Raw genomic sequence first — 5,630 nt, 5'->3', positions numbered from 1 at the left:
TATGATTCTAAGATCAATATCTCATCTCTTGTATGAACATAGCTAAGAAAATATTGAACAGTTCATCTAATATTGGGGCAGGTAACTACCAAAACACATGATAATTGAAGTAATTAAGGAATGCAGAATTCAGTCATGATCCACTGCCAGATGCTGTGGTCTTACACAATGATATAATTAATTTCCATGACCTAGTAGAATAATTTTATACAGATTTTCTCCAGATGTTGGTATACCTGAGGAGGGGAGAAAGGACGTCTTTTCTGTTTGTTTGCTTGTTTGAGTGCTACAGATCATAATATATACACATATATATTCTTGAAAGAAGGCAAGAAGGAAAGAAAAGAGAGAAGAAAAAGGAAGGGAGAGAGGAAGAGAGGGAAGCTTAGTTTGCCTCTTCTGCCCTTCTCACCTGGGAAGGCATGGTCCTCAAAATCTGAATGAAGGAGCCACTGATAAGAATTTCTAAGAGTTTGTCTAATGGGATATAAGTACTGATAGAGACAATTTTATGCTTCTGCCAGTGTAGCAGAACCTTCTCACAGAGACATTCCCTATCACAGAGGGACTTGAATTCACTTATCCATTCCCAATTTTATGTGAAGTATGTCCGTTCCTTGCCAGCGATTACCTGTGGCTGTGAAGGCTGTGAAGAGCAGATGGATGGAGAAGAGTGGAAATTAAAAGGGAACAGCTGATAACAACAGGTAGCAGTGTTGAAAGTAGAGCTTCCAGGCATTTATCTTTTCTATCCATCCATTTACTCCATCCCTTAATGTATTTGCCCTCTGCCATAGCTGCAAAGTACTCTTCTCTCTTCCCACTTCTTCATTCATTAACATCTCTTCTCTTCCAATGCATGTCTTCATTCCTTACTTGTGCTAATACTAAAAATCTCTAAGTGCTATCTATATTCAGGGGCTGCACGGCTTGTAAGCCCTGAATCAAGTGTTAACAAGGCTTGTTTTTCTTTGATCACAATCAGTTCAATTGTTCAGGAGACAGACTTCATTATTTCAACAATTTGTCCATAAATACCATTTTTCCTGACAATACCTGTGAAACCTACCTGTTATACAACTGTACAGTGTATTGCTTGTGAATGAAATATCATGGGCATGTGGGAACAGGTATTTGGAACTGTTCATCAGGCTTTTCCTTGTGCAACTAGGTTGCTGTAGAATGCAGACTGGATTTAGTCCTTCCATGGTTAGACTAGTTGGAAACTAGATTCCTAGTTTCTATTCATCAGAAACAGCACTGGACAGAAGTAAAGCTGAAATCATTTCATGTTATTTCTATCCTACTGTCTTGCAAAAATACCTTAAGATTTTATTTACAAAAATAACAATTGAATCCTGAATTGAGGCTGTGGCAAGAACATAGAAGCAGGTATAAGCAGTTGTTTTATATGTTATAACCAATTTGAAATATATACATAATAATTACATTTTCTATAATGTCAAAAAGTGTATCATATTAAAATAAAACAAAAATTGTAAATAGTGAGCTGTTGTGAAAGTACTTAATAAATCTTAGTCCTGGACTCCAGTACATGACTGCCCTATCTACTGTATTGTGATGGGATAGCCTTGGCCAGCAGCCAGCCACCCACTCAGCCCCTCTCTCACTCCACCTCCTCAATAGGATGGGGAGAAAACTGCATGGAAAAGCCTGTGGGTCATGATGAAGACAGTGAAATTGCTTACCAGTTACTGTCAGTAGCAAAACAGACTTGACTCGGGGAGCATTCATTTTTTGTCAGTTAAAATAAATTTAGGTAGTGAGAAATAGAAACAAAAATTTAAACAACACTTTCCCCCTCTCCTTCCTCAATGTAAAAAAAGCTTAAAGTTCCTATATTGTAATGATTCATATATTTTCCTTTATTCTTTTCTTTCTGATAAAAATAGCAAAATATTAGTTCCTTCTACTACATCTTGTACTGGGTTATTTTGCTGTATTATTATAAGCTGACATTTACATATTCTCTTGATGTAGTTCAGTCTAAGTTGTAATATTAAAATATTTTAAAAACTGTATTTTCAAATGTGCCTCATTTGTTTCAAAAAGAAGTGAACAATAAGAATTTTGAAACAAAACATTTCATTATATTTCTTCACAGGGATAGAGTAGGGGCAGATTTCTAAGGAAGTTCTTTCTTTGGCAAAAATGCCCCTCTTGGAGCAGGAAAAATAGACCTCGCAGAAAATCTGTCAATATGACAAAGACATTTTGCTGAATATGTTTATATTTTGATGAATATTCTAAATGGTTGTAACATCTTTGAAGGCACTGATGCTTTATTTTTCATTTTCACATTAGCTCAACTTTCAGATACCAACAACACTTCAAGATTTAATCTGAAAGACATACATGATTTATATTCAATTGTATTACATTTATAATACTGCTTAAAGAAATGTCAAAACTACTAAAAATATATTTGATTGAAAATGCAGACATTTTTAATTTGTAAGCACTCATTGAGTCACCTGTTTATCCTAAATCTCTAAAAACAAACAAACAAAAAGACAAAAAAACAAAAAAACAAAACAAAAAACCCACCAAAACAAAAAACAGAGATCTCTGAACTCAACATACTAATCAGCATTTAATATTCCATCCTCATGACGCTGAGTGCTGAGTTTCCTGAAATCCTGGAATCATACAATCATAAAATGCCTTGGGTTGGAACGGACCTCAAAGATTACCTAGTTCCAACTCCCTTGGGCAGGGTTGCCAACCACTAAATCATGCACTAGAACAAGCTGCCCAGGGCCTTATCCAACCTAGCCTTGAACACCTCCAGAGATGGGGCATCCACAACTTCTTGAGTAGCTTGCGCCAGTACCTTACCATCCTCTGAGTGAAAACTTTTCCCCTGACATCTAATCTAAATCTCCCCTGTTTTAGTTTAAAACTGTTCCCCCTTGTTGTATCATTATCTGCCCATGTGAAAAGCTGGTCACTCTCCTGATTATAAGCTGCTGGAAGGTCACAAAGATATTTCCCCAGAGCCTTCTCTTCTCTGAGCTAAACAAGCCCAGCTCCCTCAGCTTTTCTTCATAGGAGAGGTTCTCTAGCCCTTTGATAATCTTTATGGCCCTCCTCTGGACCTCTCCAACAGCTCTATGTCTTTCTTGTGCTGGGGACCTCAGACCTGGATGCAGTACTCTGGATAGAACCTCACAAGGGTAGAGTAGAGGGGGGATAATCTGCTCCCTCATCCTGCTGGCCACCTCTTTTTTGATGTAGCCCTGGATACAGCTGGCCTTCTGGGCTGCAACCACACACTGCTGGCTCATGTCCAGCTTCTCATCCATCAGGACCACCAAATCCTTCTCTGCAGGACAGCTCTCTGTGAGTTCTTCTCCCAGTCTGGACACATACCTGGGATTGCCCTGACCCAAATGCAACACCTTGCACTTGGCCTTGTTGAATCTAATTAAGTTACTGTGCGCGCTCTTCTCAAGCTTATCCAGGTCTCTTTGGATGGCATCCCTTTCTTCTGTTGCACCACTCAGCTTGGTGTCATCTGCAAACTTGCTGAGGATGCACTCCATCCCACTGTCTATGTAATCCATAAAGATGTTAAAAAGCAGTGATTTCAAGATGGACTCCTGGGGGACTCCACTCATCACTAGCCATCACCTGGACATAGAGCCGCTGATAACAACCCTCTGGCTATGACCATTCAATCCTTTATCCAGTGAATAGTCCACCCTTCAAATCCATCTCTCTTCAGTTTAGAGGTAAGGATGTGGTAAGGGACCATGTCGATAGCCTTGCAGAAGTCCAAGTAGATGACATCAGTTTCCCTTCCTTTGTCCACTGATGCTGTCACTCCATTGTAGAAGGCCACCAGAATGGTCAGGCGTGATCTGCCTTTGGTGAAGTCATGCTGCCTGTCTTGGATAACCTCCTCCTCTCGCATGTGCCTTAATACAGCTTTGAGGAAGATCTGCTCCATGATCTTCCCAGGCACGGAGGTGACACTCACTGGCCTGTAGTTCCTTGGGTCTTCTTTTCTCACTTTCTTAAAAATGGGAGTGATGTTTCCCCTTTTTCAGACACTGGGGACGTCACCCGACAGCCATGACTTCTCAAAAATGATGGAGAGTAATCAAGAAGAGTACATCATTTTCAGTGTATCACTGTCAGCTAACACAATACTACTTTTTGTATTGTGAATAACAGATATAGAAGTATTTCACATTTGGATAGTACATTATTAAGAAAAGACGTGGCCAGCAACACAAATAACTGTACAAAATACCGCTAGAATGTTTGATACTTTTTTAAAGAATGAATATCTTACAGCATGTTTAACCATATCTTTTTGCCACATACTTATTTTTTAGTCTTTTTCTTCTGGGCTACTCCACACTTTCATTTTTCTAAATGGTTGGCATTCTGTCCAATCTCAAATGTCTATGTTCTGTTCCTCTGCAGGGATCCTATGTTCTCCTGCCTTCTGTTTTTCCTCCTTCTTATATTCCATATCCTTGTAAATGTCTTTTTTCCAACTCTCAGTATTATAAACTTACAATATGTAACTGAGTCTCTCTTCTTTGTTATTAGGCAACTCCCCCCAACCATCACATTTCCCCAGAACCTGACTCTCAAAATTGTACTTTGGAATTGCACTGGAATCTGGTCAGAAATCTCACTATCAGGAACACAGTGCTAAATGTAGGACACTAAACAGGTGAAAAGTCAAATCCATTCAATTTACTGAGATTTTTAGGCATGATTTCTCTCAACTCTTCTTTGTAGTTCTGCCTTTTGTACCAGTCTTATGCTAACTTACAGCTCATTTACTTCCCAGATGAGGCAATGGGGAAGTGCTGTTCCTGTCTCAATCTACCTTACCTCACATGTCCAAGCTGCAATTTTGCTTTACCTTTTCCCAGTCTGTGGTTTTCACTTCTCTCTGAAACGTGAAACTGTCAAAGGCTTCTCTAACCAGTTGTGAAAAGAAGAAGTTCACTTTCTCTCACTTTTTTGTCATCCAGCAGTGAAAACAGAGAGTAACTAAAAAGCTACCACGTGGCAAACCTGTAATTTACAGCAAAGGCACTGGAGCAACATCAGAAAACCAAAATATTGTATCTTATTCCCATTGAACTGTAAGAACTGGAATTGTGGGACAGTAATACTCAGAAGAACTTGATGCTGCCTATCCAGGAAAGCCACCTACCTGTTACCAAGGGGCAGAAGGTTTGCTTGTTTCAAGTTTTGCTTGGATGAATAATTTTCTTCTGCTGTGCACTGTTTTTAGTTACCTTGCTCATCTTCCACGTGCTCAAAAATGTCTCAGTAGATGGAGAAGTTTTGGTGTTCAACTCTATCGTCCTCTTTTTCACTATGGAACAGCACAACGGATTTGTTTTCCTGCTTATTTGCTAGTTCACCACTAGCAATAAGAGACTGTTTCCCTTGAATAAGCAGCCAAACGTTTTGGGTCTTATTTCCTGCTCAGGATGATCTCTGTACAATCACTTGTCTCCAGGCCATGCACACGTGTGTGTGCTCTTGAGGTCCCTCTGGCAACTTGGGAGATAACTGTTCCCACCTAAATATGGTACGTGTGGAAGTAAACTGTCTCTACCCGTTAGCTGAACTGT

Source organism: Numida meleagris, chromosome 1 (genome assembly GCF_002078875.1).
Source record: "Numida meleagris isolate 19003 breed g44 Domestic line chromosome 1, NumMel1.0, whole genome shotgun sequence".
NCBI lineage: Eukaryota > Metazoa > Chordata > Aves > Galliformes > Numididae > Numida > Numida meleagris.
This window is presented reverse-complemented; position numbering follows the sequence as displayed.